This window comes from Salmo salar, chromosome ssa09 (assembly GCF_905237065.1).
Source record: "Salmo salar chromosome ssa09, Ssal_v3.1, whole genome shotgun sequence".
NCBI lineage: Eukaryota > Metazoa > Chordata > Actinopteri > Salmoniformes > Salmonidae > Salmo > Salmo salar.
This window is the reverse complement of record NC_059450.1, coordinates 31,615,425-31,630,709: the sequence shown is the minus strand read 5'-3', so window position 1 is coordinate 31,630,709 and position 15,285 is coordinate 31,615,425.

Here is a 15,285-nt window from a genome sequence, read left to right as displayed (position 1 = left end):
TGTCAATAGAAATAACCATATGCAGGTAGTGAAGACCTCCTTTACCAAATCCCTGAGGTCAAACAGGTGGTACGGAGAATGCTGACAACACAGGTGCTGAAGATTAGTGTCGCCAAAGTCTCTGTACCTTGAAGAGCACACGCTTTACTGGCAAACAGAAAACAGACTCAGAAAACACAAACACCTGAAAACAAGTCAAATAATCTGATGGCACCACCGCTAAAGTTTCTGTCGTCCATCGCCCACACAGATGATGATGGAGAGATGTTATGGCCATAGGAAAAGACAGTGCTCAATCTCTGTCCAGAGGTACAGCAAAGATATATTATGGCTTAGGATATGAGATACTGGCGTCCTTTTAGAGGCAATCTAATATAGAGCATAACTAACAGCCGTTGGCAGCGATCCTAATAGACACTTCTTTTAGCATAGTGATGGGTAATTAACAGTAGTTAGTGGTTGTCAGGAATATGTAGCTAGCTGCCTGCCAGCCACCACTGTCAAAGATCAAACATTCAACACCCCCACCCACCTAACCCACTACCTGTACTACTCATAGAGCACAACCCATCTACATATCAGTATCTCTTACACCAGCCACTGTACACAGACCGTGTGTGTGTGTGTGCGTGTGTGCGCGTGCGTGTGCGTGTGTGTGTGTGCGCGTGTGTGACAGGCAGGCTAACACAAAACCATCATAAAGCAGCAGGTTACGTATCAGTTGATATGCGAGGCTGCATCGTGTGTCCTTACAGAACCTAAAGCTGTGATTAGCTGTGATTTGGCCTAATGGAACCCAGATTCGACGAAACATTCGGTGTCACAGATTGTGATATGCACTCAGTGTTGTACCTGATCAAGGCTATTAAAGTGCCTTCTTAACCCCAACTGTACCCGTGGAAGACAATGTACATGACATGAAAGTGGTTGTGTCAACTCACCTTTCAATAAATCCTATGACGGATTCTTGTAAACTGAACCCCTTCTCAATATTTAGACAATAGAGATGGGAGGCATAACATAACGGACATGTTGGGAATGGTATGCCTTAGAGCGCTGACCATTAAGGATTATAAGCAATTACACATCCAAAAAGAGAGTTGTTTATTTACTGTAGTCAGTAGGCACCTATATCCAACACACCAATACTGAACACATAACATGAAAAAAGCATAGATCTGTTGTGTATGGTAATAAACTGAGATGCCAAATGTGCCACGAGTTCAAATTAGCAAGGATCCAACTGTGCACAACCAACACATTAACTTATCAAACATCACTTTACATGACATATACTATACACAATTGTCAAAGTTGGAAAGACAGATGTTTTTATGTAAATTCTGGGTTTGCGGTTCAGTTATGGATATAATTAGCCTGGATAGAAATGTGTCATTTCACGGGTCAGCCACAACAGTTTTCCGCTTCAAAACATCTTCCTACAGTATCTTACAATACTGACCAAAACATTAAAACATTTCTCGTAATAGACTGTAAAACAAGGTAGGCACCTCCTTATCTCGCTATTTCTCTTGTTTTTTTCTCTTTCTCTCACTCTCTTTTTTCCTATTTTTAATCCCCCTCTCTTTCTCTCTCTGGTTGCTGTCTTCCATTGAGACCAGCTCCCCCTCTCTATCCAGGAAGAGAGAGGGGGAAGAGAGTGGGGACTTACGGGCATGTGTCTGCTAATGAGCAAGAGCAGGGAGTAAATCAAAGAAAAGCATCGCAGACAGAGCCGTTGCCCTCAGGCCATTTCACCACACTCCCCTGGAGGAAGCGCGCTTTCATTTGAATACATCCATCCTCAGGTCACACTATCTTTTCATCCTTACTGGGGTGAGGAGGGTGGAAAGGCTCAAGCTATGGATGCTCTGTGCTCCAAACGGATAGAATCCCCTCTCCCCTCTCCCCACCCCCCTGCCCCCAAACAAAGCAGACAAAGCTACCGGCTGCACTTCCCACCCCTCTCTGACCCAGACAATGCAGGTAGAAGAAACGTCACACATTCACAGTCCCAACCTTTACCACTTTCAGGTCAAGCTCTCCTAAACCATTCATTCCCCTAAAGTTAACAGCAATTACCTAGTAATGAACAGATTTATCAACAAAACCAATTAATCGCATAGGAAATGCCCTAACAGAGCATGAAAGGCCAGCAGTTTAGCTCACTCAATCAACAGCCATCGCTGGCTTTGCACAGAGAAAGGAATACTGGAGCTGTGGAAGAGTGTAAATTAGTTCTCTTCTTCTTTCTCCTGCTTTTCTCAAAAAGCTGATAAAACACCTTTCTTGTACACGCTATAGATAATGAGCTAGTTTATACAAGGCTCTCAATCGTGGAATAAACAGGCTTGTTTTTTAAAGCCGTACTACTCGTAAAACCAGCATCATGTAAATGTAAAATAATTGGGGGTTTTAAATATGTGAGTTCCCTCAAACAATAGAAAACATTGAAGGCATAAACAATTAGCTCTTCTGTTTCCTAGACTTTAACATGTCAACAGTTTGCATGAAAAGAGAAATTAAATTATGACAGGAAAGAAATAGTCGTAAATATATAATCAAAATGTTGATGCTGGATAGTAAACAATGCCGAAAAAGCCTTTGTGCAAAAAAAACAGAAGTAATCAAGGCACTCTCATGCGGAAAAATGTAAAAGCCTTCATATTAACAATGAGCACTTTTTAATTTTCCCATTACATGAGTGCCTACACAATGCTGTTTTGGCATTGTTTACAATCCAGAATCAACTTATTTTTGTTCAATAGTGTTTCATCCCATGATCAAAGAGCACCTCATGCTAAACAGCTATAACTAAAGAGGTGCCCCTCTCCTGTGTCTCTATATAATCAAAATGATTGATACATTTCAAACAAACCATGTTGAACAACAGCGTAGGACTGTAGCTAACATGAACTGTTTGGATCATTGTCGACATGCTGTCAATCCTCTTTCATGATGCAGATGTTGATTTTGATAACACTAGACTAACTATACTATTCTGCTAACATGTTCCTTAATGTTTACTGATAGGGCTAATATGATAATCGGGACAAGAATAGTACAGTCAGACAAAGGAATGCATCTATTGTGACAAGCTTATGACATTGATCCAAGCTCTGAAGTCTTAAGTCTTAACAGTGGCAACATGCACCACCTTGTAAAAATAAACACAATATATTTTTCATGTCTCAAATCAAATTGATTTCAGCAGCAGCAGCTGATTTCAGCAGCAGCTGAAACCTGGTCCTGACTGAGTCCAAATGCTCCTTGGCAACAAATCAAATTGAGTTTCAAAGCTCCTGCTTGCAATATCTTCTGGTGTGAGATGTTGCCAAAACACCTAGCTAGAGTTCAGGTCGAACAAGTTAGTCAAGTGACTTATTGATGTAGTGTGGGTAAGTGACCTGAAAGAGAGCATGTGTTTGAGTCACTGCGAGCCGAGGTAAGAGCTTTCTCTGATCTTCGGAGAAACTATGTTGTTATGGCTAATCTCAATAAGCACTCCAGTGTGTGTAGTCATGCAGTGCAGTACAGTACAGTGTGTCTGTCCATATAGTGAAGCTACTGTAATGATAGTATCAACAAAACATCTCCAACAGAATATTATAAACCTTGTTGGTACGCAGTCGTTTTGTAGGAGGATGAGGGGCTCAGTGGTGGCATGACATGCTGAAAATATGCAGCCTGGCTGATCCTCAGTCCTCACACAACAGAGAGAGAGACAGAGAGTGTGAGGAACAGAGAGAGAGAAAAGAGTCAGAGAGAGTCAGAGAGAGAGAGAGACGAGAGACAGAGAGTGTGAGGAACAGAGAGAGTGACAGAGAGAGAAAAGAGTCAGAGAGTCAGAGAGAGAGAGAGAGAGAGAAAAGAGTCAGAGAGAGTCAGAGAGAAAGAGAGAGACAGAGAGACAAAGAGGTAGAGAGAGTGTCAGAGAGACACAGAGAGAGAAAAGAGTCAGAGAGAGTCAGAGAGAGAGAGAGAGAGAGACAGAGAGACAGAGAGGCAGAGAGAGAGTGTGTCAGAGAGAGGGAGAAGGGGGTGAAGCACAGGGGATTGTTATTTTCTGTGTGCAAATATAACAAATTTGAAGTAGCACACACTCATATCCTCAGCTCACACGGGGGAAGGGTGAGAACGGGCTCTGTTCACCACAGTGTCAATTTCTTCAGACGTTGCTTCTGTTGCCTCAATTCATTAAGTAGATTGGTGTTGCAGAAATATAGTGAGAAAATAACAGGAATGCATTGAGAAAACTTGTCATCCACTTTAACCCAAACATACAACTAAAAACCAGTCAACAGGATAGAATTCTAGAATGTGGTGAATGCTCCTTTGTTGCAGCTACAATCAAATACCACAGGCAGTATCAGATTGTGGTAAAACAGGTCTTATTTAATATTTGTAAATGCATTATACACCATTAATAAACCGTTATATTGCATTGGTCAAAAGAGTGCAATTACTGGTTAGTGTTTGCAAAATAGTGAGCCAATATTTACCCCCAGTTATTAACCATTTACAAATGCTTATAACATGAACCCGTATGTATCATCATTCAACCTTGTTTTCAAGGGTTGCAGAGTTAAACAATAGTTATTTTCTCACTTTTGGGTGCGATGCATTGTTGTCTCAGGAACAGAAGAGTTTGGTTTTCATGATCTGTCTTGACTGACCATCGACGCCCTTATGTCCTGGACAAATTTACATTCAGGACATTATTCAATCATTATTACCCATTACCAGATTATATCAACACACACTTACTACTTCTCTGTGATATTCCAAGTATGGTGAACGCTCTGGTGTGAAATGGTAACCATAATATCTTTAGTTGGGGAAACAGTGGAGGAGGTATTCTCACAACATTGAATGTTTTAGTCTTCATACCCGCCATTCATTGAATGAACATGTGTTGAAGTGTTGAATCTTCTCTCATGTATGGAGTGATGAGTACCCAATACTGCCTATAAGTATGCTTAAGCTCTGAGTGAACTCTCAAATCATGATTTACCCACATGTATAACTGCTAAAAGTATACCTTATTTTAAAGTGACGGACATGTGGACATTTATAACTGAGTTATCAATATTTATAACTGCTAAAATGATACCTTATTTAAAAGTGGCAATCCACTGACAATTAACAAATGAGTTACCAACATTTTGGCAAACCTTTTGGACAGCTGTTTTTGGATATTGATTAGCGATTGTCAAGGATGCACAGAAATTCCAAAATGTGTGGAGTTTTTAGTTCAGATTATTTGTTTGTGATATGTGATCTATAGGCTAAGAGAGCTTCACAAGCTGTTTATTAATTGTTGGGTATGAACAGTTTGAGAAGACAACATATGTGACGCTCGTCAAAAGGAGTAGACCAAGGTGCAGCGTGTTGAGTGCTCATGATAAATATGTATTTTAACTCAGAACACTAAAGCAAAACAACAAACAACGGAAAATGAACGTCACGTTCTGTAGGCTTTACAGAGCTGTACAGAAAAAAGATCCCACAACACCAGGTGGAAAAAACCCCTAGTATGATCTCCAATTAGAGACAACAAGGACCAGCGTCCTCTAATTGGAGATCATCACAAACAAAACCAACATAGAAATACAAAAACTATAACATAGAAAAACACCCCCTGTCACGCCCTGACCTACTCTACCATAGAAAATAACATCTTACTATGGTCAGGACGTGACAGTACCCACACCCAAAAAAAAAAAGGGAGGGTAGGGTGGGTAACTAATGTCTATGGCGGCTCTAGTGCAGTACACATAACCTTATCCCGCGGATCCTCCAACAGAGGAGGCGGCTCTGGTTCGGGGCGTAACCCCCGCTCCGCCCGCTGATCCCTCTGCTTCTGTGCCACCTGACCGTGGATCATCGCCGGAGGTTCTGGGCTGCGGGTCGTCTCAGGAGGTTCCGGGCTGCGGGCCGTCTCAGGAGGTTCCGGACTGGGGACCGTCTCAGGGGGTTCCGGACTGGGGACCGTCTCAGGGGGTTCCGGACTGGGGACCGTCTCAGGAGGTTCCGGACTGGGGACCGTCTCAGGAGGTTCCGGACTGGGGACCGTCTCAGGGGGTTCCGGACTGGGGACCGTCTCAGGGGGTTCCGGACTGGGGACCGTCTCAGGGGGTTCCGGACTGGGGACCGTCTCAGGGGGTTCCGGACTGGGGACCGTCTCAGGGGGTTCCGGACTGGGGACCGTCTCAGGAGGTTCCGGACTGGGGACCGTCTCAGGAGGTTCCGGACTGGGGACCGTCGCTACAGGCTCCATGCCATGGATCATCACTGGAGGCTTTGTGCCATGGATCATCACTGGAGGCTCCGGGCCATGCATTATCACCAGGATATCCTGGACCGAGAAGGCGAACTGGAGACCAGGAGCGCTGAGCCGGCACCACCCTTCCTGGCTGAATGCTCAACCTAGCACAGCGAATGTGGGGCGTGGGCACAGATCGCACCAGGCTGTGAATGCACACTGGCGGCACAATGCGCATCACCCCATAACAGGGTGCTTGCTTCTTCACTCGCTCCCCATGGTAAGCACGGGGAGTTGGCTCAGGTCTCCACCCTGACTCTGACAAACTCCCCGTGTGCCCCACAAAAACATTTTTTTTGGGGTGCCTCCCGTGCTTCCGTCGTTGCCGTTCTGCTTTCGCTGCCTCCACCTGTTCCCATGGGAGGCGATCCCATCCAGCCTGGATCTCCGCCTATGTCCAGGATCACCTTTCCATTCACAATGTCCTCCCAGGTCCACTTCTGATCACGCTGCTTGGTCCTTTGGTGGTGGGATCTTCTGTGACGCTCATCAAAAGGAGTAGACCAAGGTGCAGCGTGTTGAGTGCTCATGATAAATATTTATTTTAACTTAGAACACTAAAGCAAAACAACAAACAACGGAAAATGAACGTCACATTCTGCAGGCTTTACAGAGCTGTACAAAAACAAGATCCCACAACACCATGTGGAAAAACCCCTACTTGAGGATACCCTAGGATAGGGGGCGCCACAGCGCATTTTGAAAAAAATTCGTTCCCATTTTCAACGGCCTACTAATCAAACTCAGAAGCTAGGACATGCATATACTTATTATATATGGATAGAAAACACCCTAAAGTTTCTAAAACTGTTTGAATGGTGTCTGTGAGTATAACAGAACTCAAGTGGCAGTCAAAACCCCGAGACCGATTGAACCAGGAAGTGGAATTCTGAATTGTGGACTCGACTTCTCATCTTTCCCTATTAATCACACCGTTAACAATGGTTCAGTGAGCACTTCCTATTGCTTCCACTAGATGTCGCCAGTCTTTTCACAGTGGTTTGAGCCTTATACAGTCGAAACTCAGTGAATGAGACGCATTGGAAATTGGTCACAGGGGATTGGCCATCACCATTATGACGCCGGCGGCGCTGTCTACCCCCACCTTTGGAAATGTTTCAAAACACTCTGCAACCGTCCCCGTCAAATCTTATTGGCTCTCTAGGTGTTACAGGCCCTGAAGATTAATGTTTTACAACGTTTGACATGTTTGAACAAACCTAAATGGGAAAAAAAAATAAAAATTCGAAACGGCTGTGCCGCGCCCGGCAGAGTATTTGGATACAGCATTCAGACGCGCTAACAACAGAAAGCTAATGGAACATAAATGATGGACTTTTTCGACCGAAAATACATCTGTTGTGGACCTGGGATTCCTGGAAGTGCTTTCTGATGAAGACAACTAAAGGTAGGCGATTATTGACAATATTATACAAGATGAGATGTGACATGCGATTGTTCCAAGATGGCGCCGAGCTCGGTTTATTAGCTCATTTTCTGTGTATCGCATCTCCTTTTATCGCAAAGTGTGATTACCCAGTAAAGTTAATTTAAAATCTGGTATGACAGGTGTTCTCAAGAGATATTCATCTATAAATGTTAGATTGACAATATAAATTTAAAAAATCGTTTTCGAATAGTAATTTAGCGAATTGTAGCATTCTTTCCCGGGACGCATTTGAGGGGAAAATAGTCAGTCAACGTCAGACGCCGATGTAAAATGCTGTTTTTATATATAAATATGACCTTTATTGAACAAAAGAATGCATGCATTGTGTAACATGATGTCCTAGGTGTGTCATCTGATGAAGTTTGTAAAAGGTTAGTGCTGCATTTAGCTGTTTTTTGGTTATTTGTGATGCAAGTGGTTGGTCGGAAAATGGCTATGTTGCTGCTTTTTACGATGGACTCATCTAACATAATCTAATGATTTGCTTTTCCTGTAAAACCTTTTTGAAATCGGACGACGTGGGTCGATTCAGGAGAGGTGTATCTATAAAACAAACAAAAAAAGTATTAATTAAAAAAATATATATATATTAATTTTTTTAATGCTAATTGGCGATATGATTTTTCGCTGGATTTTGATCCCGCTAACGGGATCAGACGCTGAAGAGGTTTTAAGTATGATCTCCAATTAGAGAAAACGAGGACCAGCTGCCTCTAATTGGAGATCATCCCAAACAAAACCAACATAGAAATACAAAAACTAGAACATGAACATAGAAATACAAAACATAGAAAACACCCCCTGTCACGCCCTGACTAGTCTACCATAGAAAATAACAGCTTACCATGGTCAGGACGTGACACATGGACTAACATTTAGCATTGTTCCCACCCTCTTATGCCTTAGCCCCACCCATCTCCTTAAGGATTCACATGTGAGGTTGTGCTAAAGGTCATGTAGTGTGGTAAAGATTAAGGCTAAAATAAGTAAAAGTAGTAGCCTACAATAAGGACAAATTCCAGGTAAACAGAAAGTGTCCAGATAAAAATATTTTATGAATATTAGATGACGCTTACCCAGACACACTTGTCTAAATTAATCGGTCATGTGAAAGAAATGCTATAACCCCAAGCCACATCTTGCTAACTGGATGGGTATCTACAGAAGATGTAAACAGTACAGAGAAATGGTTAATTGCATCATAGCAATATCAAAAATAGATAGTGTCAATATATAGAAAAAAAGAACAAGTGTCAATGCAGTAGAGAAAGAACAATATCAATAACACGATCAGTGATCCTGGTGATAGATGAGGTAGTTTTATGCAAACAATCAGGGGAAAATTCATTGAGCATGAGGATAAAAAAATAAATAGTAGCAGCAACGTATGGCGTGTGTTAGGAGAGAGTTATGTGAATGTCCATAGAGGCACTGCAGATAGTGCTGATGACTGGGAACTCGCCCCCAGTGATGAAGTGGTCTGTCCAAACCACGCATGAACAAGGAATCTATATTTTTCGAGCCTGTTTCTGTCCTGCCTATGACTTTGATGTCCATAGACTCTTCATCGCAAAACTCCCTGATCTTCTGAAAAATATACATTTGTCTAGCTGTGTCCAGTCCAGTTGGTGCTTGTACAGGCAGACCATCTATGGGAGGAAGGATGTCAGCATTGCGCAGCAGCTGAAACCTGGTCCCGACTGAGTCCAAATGCTCCTTGGCAACAACAACACCAGGCTCCAGAGCATCGAAGTTGTAAAACTGGAAATAACAAAAATAATTAAGAAGACATTACAACCTTGCATAACATCAATTCACCTCCCAACTTAAGATAAGAAGAATAGCCTCATACAATGCAATGAAAATGATATTCACCTGAAGTGCTGGTACTGTTTGATCTGTGACAGTGGACTGAAGTACAGAGTCAGGTGTTGTTGCCAGCCATAGTTTCCACCAGCACCGTACCATTCTCCAGTCCAACCAGCTGTGGGATGTTGAGCCCTGTCACAGTGCAACACCAGCAATCTTGGACAAAGTGTTCACTCTGGTTTTTCTGAAGCGTTGCTTGATGAGGCCAAAGCACCAGTCGCGGGCAAACTTGGTGTGGCCTGTGATCAGGAAGTGAAGGTCCAGACTGTGATGGAGCTTATGCATGGTCACAGTACCAATACCACAATACCAATACCACAATACCAGAGCACAAACTTGTTCTTGTTTTGGCGACTGCAGTTATCACAATTCAGGTCCACACATGTTTCCCCAACTCCGTAGTTGGTGAAGAAATGGTGCTTGTAGTTAATGACTGCGCTGCTGCCTTTGCTGGATGACATGCCTTCATCATTCAAGTAGTTGACTTGTTGTGGTATTCCTTCACAGCAGACGCCAAACAAGCCACACTTGCGAGGAGTTCAAAAGTGGATGGGACCTGGCTGCATAGGGTCAGAAGGATAGTGCACCTGCAAACAACAAAAGAACATTAAGATAAACTAAAATGAATTGTCTCACCCCTGTCAGTCTGTCTTTACACAGCTAAGTGAAAGGCATTTTCCTGCTTCATATATATATTTTTGCTTTGTTTTTTATCTCTCTATCTCTCTATCTATCTATCTATCTATCTATCTATCTATCTATCTATCTATCTATCTATCTATCTATCTATCTATCTATCTATCTATCTCTCTCTGTATTTTACAGAGGTATGTAAAATACAGAGAGATTATATGATATATATATATATATATATATATATATATATATATATATATATCCTTCATATAATCAGTATAAAAGACGAAATGTTGCTTACTTGTTGAGCAAAATCAAAGCTGTAATGCATCCTGATGTCTTTGCTTGCTGGTTCAGTAGGGCCCCCAGGGACAACTGCAGGTCTTGACAGGTGGTCTTGCAGTCAGAAACCATCTTCTGGTAGACAGACCGCTCACTCTGAACAAGCAGGAGATGCTGCTTTTGCTTCTTCAGCTTGGTTGATTTAACAGTTTATGGCAGATTGGCAGGTCTGAAGACCTAAAAGTTGTTACTCTTGCACTGCTAGCACAGATCTGTCTGGGGCTTCGTGCTTGAGATGTGGGGCATACATTTTCTACACAGATTCCTGAAGGAAGACAGCCAGACTACACATACCTCTGTAAAATACAGAAATAATGTGAAATCAACAAAAGTAGTGCCAATCATGTTGGAGGTAAATTAAATAATCAAAACGTGTTGTTTATGCTTACCAAGTGTTGTTATCGATTCCTTGTAGAGATGCCACACCGCTGCTTTTGTCCCATGAGATGTGTCCTGGGTAGCATCCTGCTAATACTATTGCATTATCCTCTACATGGTTATTGATGAAGTCCACAACTCGCTGTAAGTCCTCATGCTTCAGGTGTAACCTGTTCTTGCTTGGGCCAGCTCTCTTTTAAATGGGAGGCATTAGACCATTATCCTTGTATGACTGGTGGAGGAGAGTCAGGCGTGTTCTACTGATGCTGAAAGACAAATTCCAGACACAAATATTTTAGCATTGTTATACAATAGATAGCCGTAATCACTGTCAGACACACCTGGCTAACTTGATGGGGAATGTAATCTGGCGAAGTGGAGTCTTTTGTTTAGACATGTAGCTAATCCCAATCCATAGAGTACTAGAAATACAAACCAATTGTCATAGCTAGCTGAAGTTAACCAAATAGTTTCAATGTTAGCTAGTTAGCTAGTGAACATTATGCTATAACTAGCAATGCAAATGACTTGCTGAGATAATATTACTACACAGATCATATTGTTATCTAGCAAGCCAGCATTCTAACGTCAGCTAGCTAGCTAACAGTACAGTTTAACTTGGGGTCTTTTGTTTAGACATGTAGCTAGCTAGCTAAACAATGAACCATAATCCCAATCCATAGAGTACTCACAATACAAACTGATTGTCATAGCTAGCTACAGATAACCAAATAGGTTCTATATTCTACAATATTACTACACGGATCCTACACATAATGTTAGCTAGCTAGCTCACAGTAAACTTTAACTGTGAGCTAACTTTAACTAGTTAGCTAGCCAACATTAGGCTATAACTAGCAATGTAAATAGCTTTCTGAGACAATATTACTACACGGATCATACACTTAATGTTAGCTAGCTAGCTCACAGTAAACTTTAACTTGCAATGAAAACAACATTCTGACTAAATTAGAAACGTATAATATCCGAAACTGTAACTAGCCTCTTACCCATATACATGGATGAACGCTTCACGGCAGACCGCAATCCCTTTCATTAAATAAGACGTCCTGTGTCGTTTCCGTTTTGTTTGTACAACTTGCTTGGCCTGTTGTGTCAAGTCACTCTGGTTCACACTGACTGTGTGCAATGCCATGAGAGTCATCAGATCTTTCTCTCTCTCTGTCACGGATGCCATGGTTGCCCTTAGTTTGAAGATGTAATCCGGAGACAGGTGTTTTATACAACAGTGTGTTCTCTTTTCGACTCCGCCTCCATTTGCAATCAAACACTATAATTGTATTCATCTCCTTAACCTTCTCTGCTTCTACCCTTAACCTTCTCTGCTTCTACCAGACATTCCACTAATTTCAAAACTCGGTCAACTTCTTCCGTGACAACAACACTGTTGATCACCGTTTCTTCCCCATCACTGTCATCAGAAGACTCTACAATGTCTTTTTCAATGAAAATGTTTTTACCTAAATCAGGTAATTCCTCATCATCTGATTCATTTTCAGAGTCAGAGAGAGTCAGCATGGTACGATCGTCCTTCTGAAAGTATTTCCACTGACCTTTGTCGATAGCGCTTGATAAATTTAGGGCAGCAATGTTATTGAGAACATTAGCTACACATTTGCAGTTCTCCATGGCTAACGTTACATCTTTAGAAAAAACTGCAGTAGAAAGGATTATCTACACATAATGAGCAGCTCATTTTATAGACAGAAGATGCTACACGGCAGACCAATCTAAAACTCATCTCTCGGCATGTCCAGGTTCCTGTCTTTTTCTGTGGCTAAACCAACTAGGCTCGTAATTTTACTTTATTTGTGTTTACAGATGGCATACAAGTTTGTTATTAAAGTACATGAAAGTTCAAATGTTCCAACGCATTTAGATGAAAATAAAAATAAATGTTCAAATGACTCTCCTGTGAAGTCATGACTTGCGACATATGCCTATTTTCCTGAAACGAGTCACATATGTGAAAACACCCTGAGACCTTATGGGAATGTGTGGGAAAGAAGAGGAATGTATGATCATTTAGTATAGACACTAGCTACATTACTCTAATATCATCATTATCATGATTTCTACCATTTATACTATATTCAAAAATCCATTTTAGGTTTTACCTGATGTTTCCAAACTAGCTAGGTAGGACAGAGGTGCTAGCAAAAGTTAGCTAGCTAGCTAGCTACTTAGCTAGCTGAGCAGCGTGCTAAATCATCCAGCAAAACTTTTGTATTCAAAAGATAAACAAATTGCATAGAGAATTTGCACACTTCTCATAGCCACGCCCATCACGATTCTTCAGGACTCACTGTCACATGATGTCAGTGTCAACACAACATTCTGGGCACGTTCCAGGTCGTCTTTATTTCAAGCGTGTTTCACAGATGGGCAGATTTGACAAAGTCTGGGAATTTTTCAGAAACCAGTGAACCACACCAATAATATGTCTTGAGATCTTGAGATGAAGCCTTCATTCCTGAAATAAGTGAACCACAATGCATCATCAGGATTTCAAATGTGGGCAAGACACATCATGGGAGTTGACCATTGGTCTGAAAACCAACCATTTCTGTTCCTGGAAAAGAGCAACAGTACATCTGTCACGACTCCTACCGTAGGTAGCTCCCCCTCCTGTTCGGGTGGCGCTCGGCGGTCGTCGTCGCCGGCCTACTAGCGGCCACTGATTTCCTTTTCCCCCTTTTTGTTGATTTTGTGCACCTGTTTTTGGTTTGGGCTGATTAGCTGGGCTATTTTAGCCAGGAGGCCCGCCTGCTCTGTGTGTGGGATTGTTTGGTACTGTATTGCTTGTGTATGCACGCTCATTTGTATTTTTGAAGTGCGAGTGCGTATGTTGCGCCGACCTGTTTTTGTCCCATGTGTTAGGGCACTTTGGTTTTGGTGTGCGCTCTAGTTCGCTGTTGGGGCGGCTTGTGTTTTGCCGTTGTGTGTTAAATAAATAACACTACCCTGCATTCTGTGCCTCCTGCTCCTGACTCTGCACCCACTACGCCCTAGCGTTACAACATCATGGGAGTTGACCATTGGTCTGAAAATGAACCATTTCTGTTCCTGGGACAGAGCAACAATGCATCACACCCAAAAGTGAGAAAAAAAACAATTGTTTAACTGCACAACCATTGAAAATAAGGTTGCATGATGATACATAAGGGTTCAATATTAAAATCAAATTATTTTATTGGTCACATACTGTAAGGGGTGCATAACTGGTGACAGCGAAGTCAGACGCAGGAGAGCAGAAGTGGGTAATAACCGGAGCAGTTTAATATATATATACATATAACCACCGGCATCCAGAATAATAAAGAATGGGTACAAAACCCATCGCGCACCAGACAACAATGTGCACAAACACTTACAACAAACAATACCACACAAAGACATGGGGGGAACAGAGGGTTAAATACACAACACGTAATGAGGGAATGAAAACCAGCTGTGTGGGAAAACAAGACAAAACAAATGGAAAATGAAAAATGGATCGGCGATGGCTAGAAGACCGGTGACGTCGACCGTCGAACACCGCCCGAACAAGGAGAGGAACCGACTTCGGCAGAAGTCGTGACACATACACGTGATTAGTAGATGTTATTGCGGGTGTAGCGAAATGCTTGTGCTTCTAGCTCCGACAGTACAGTAATATCTAACAAGTAATATCTAACAAATTACACAACACATACCCAATGCACGCTTTACACCTTCTCCACTGTGGTCTCATCAATGTAGATAGGGGGCTGCACCCTCTGCTGTTTCCTGAAGTCCACAATGATCTCCTTTGTTTTGTTGACATTGAGTGAGAGGTTGTTTTCAAAATCAAATCAAATTTATTTTTATATAGCCCTTCGTACATCAGCTGATATTCTCAAAGTGCTGTACAGAAACCCAGCCTAAAACCCCAAACAGCAAGCAAAGCATGTGAAAGAAGCACGGTGGCTAGGAAAAACTCCCTAGGAAAAACTCCCTAGAAAGGCCAAAAACCTAGGAAGAAACCTAGAGAGGAACCAGGCTATGAGGGGTGGCCAGTCCTCTTCTGGCTGTGCAGGGTGGATATTATAACAGAACATGGTCAAGATGTTAAAATGTTAAAATGTTCATAAATGACCAGCATGGTCAAATAATAATAATCATAGTAGTTGTCGAGGGTGCAACAAGCACGTCCGGTGAACAGGTCAGGGTTCCATAGCCGAAGGCAGAACAGTTGAAACTGGAGCAGCAGCACGGCCAGGTGGACTGGGGACAGCAAGGAGTC